The sequence below is a fragment of the Merops nubicus genome, unplaced genomic scaffold (assembly GCF_000691845.1).
Source record: "Merops nubicus isolate BGI_N331 unplaced genomic scaffold, ASM69184v1 scaffold21339, whole genome shotgun sequence".
NCBI classification, from domain to species: domain Eukaryota; kingdom Metazoa; phylum Chordata; class Aves; order Coraciiformes; family Meropidae; genus Merops; species Merops nubicus.
Window position 1 is genome coordinate 5,384 of NW_008631918.1, and position 1,400 is coordinate 6,783.

The following is a 1,400-nucleotide window of genomic DNA, read 5'->3' on the forward strand; positions in this document are numbered from 1 at the left end:
CCATGGCCAGAGGGACAGAGATCTACTGGAGAGAGTCCAGTGGAGGCTAAGAGGATGACTGGGGGACTGGAACACCTGCCTGGTGAAGAGAGGCTGAGAGACCTGGGGCTGTTTAGTCTGGAGAAGAGAAGACTTAGGGGGGATCTAATTAATGTGTATAAATCTATGAGAGCTGGGTGTCAGGAAAGAAGAGACAACCTCTTCTCACTTGTGCCCTGCGATAGGACATGGGGCAATGGACACAAGCTGGAGCACAAGAAGTTCCACCTCAACATGAGGAAGAACTTCTGTACTGTCAGGGTTCCAGAGCACTGAACAGGCTCCCCAGGGAGGGTGTGGCATCTCCTTCCTTGGAGACTTTTCAGACCCATCTGGATGTGTTCCTGTGTGACCTGCCCTAGACTGGATGGTCCTGCTCTGGCAGGGGGTTGGACTGGATCTCCAGAGGTCCCTTCCAGCCCCTGACACACTGTGATTCTGTAATTCCACCACAGATGCTAACAGGCTCTTCTGCACAGCACAGGCCATACAGTCTCACCCAACAGTTCCTGAATGGTGAGCTAGGGCAACTCATGAGAGACAGCCTTGAGCCAGCTGTCCTGGAGACTCTGAAGCAGATACTTTGATTCCTGAAAAGCACTGTTCCCCTGGGGTCCTCCCCCACTCCCCTCTGCCCCCTGCACACAGGCACAGTGAGGCAGCTGTACGTACCACAGGCTCCCAGCCAAGCAATAACTTGGCTTTTCTGATGTCAGGTTTTCGTTTCTGAGGGTCATCTTGTGCTTCTGAGAGAAACTGGATTTCACTCCCACTGCCTGTTGGAGAAGAGACTGCATTAGAGCCTGCAATCCAGCACACTTTGCATCTACCCCCTTGCCTTCAGTCAGGCTTTGGACAACTGTCACCTATGACATCCTCACTGAGGGCTGGATGAGCAGGGAGGTGGACTGAAAACTGGCTGTGTGGCTGGGCCAGAGGGGGGTGATCAGGGACGTGAAGCCTAGTTGGAGGCTGGTAAGTAGTGGTGTTCCCCAGGACTGGGGTCCAGTCCTGTTCCACATCTTCATCAATGACCTGGATGAAAGGATGGAGTGTACACTCAGTGAGGAATAACCCCAGGCACCAGTGCAGGTGAGGGGCTGGCCTGCTGGGAAGCAGCTTTCCAGAGAAGGACCTGGGAGTCCTGGTGGAGAAGTTAACCATGAGCCAGCAGTGTGCCTTGTGGCCAAGAGGAGACTTTCAAAACCCCCCTGGGTGCATTCCTGTCTAACCTGCCCTAGGTGAACCCCCTGTGGCAGGGGGGACTGGACTAGATGATGCCCAGGTCCCTTCCAAGCCCTACCATTCTGTATTTCTGTGGTTATATTTCTATGGTTGGATCAAGAACTGGTTGAAAGGTA

At 53.6% G+C, this 1,400-nt stretch overlaps 1 long non-coding RNA gene across 1 annotated transcript in view; it reads right to left on the reverse strand.

The window, feature by feature from the left end:
• The window catches only part of LOC103780116, a 3,782-nt gene extending 2,966 nt beyond the window's left edge, over positions 1-816 (reverse strand). The window contains exon 1 of the long non-coding RNA XR_608200.1: positions 712-816. This is a non-coding gene — a long non-coding RNA (uncharacterized LOC103780116). The remainder of the gene's footprint in view (positions 1-711) is intronic.
• Between the last annotated feature and the right edge of the window lie 584 nt (positions 817-1,400).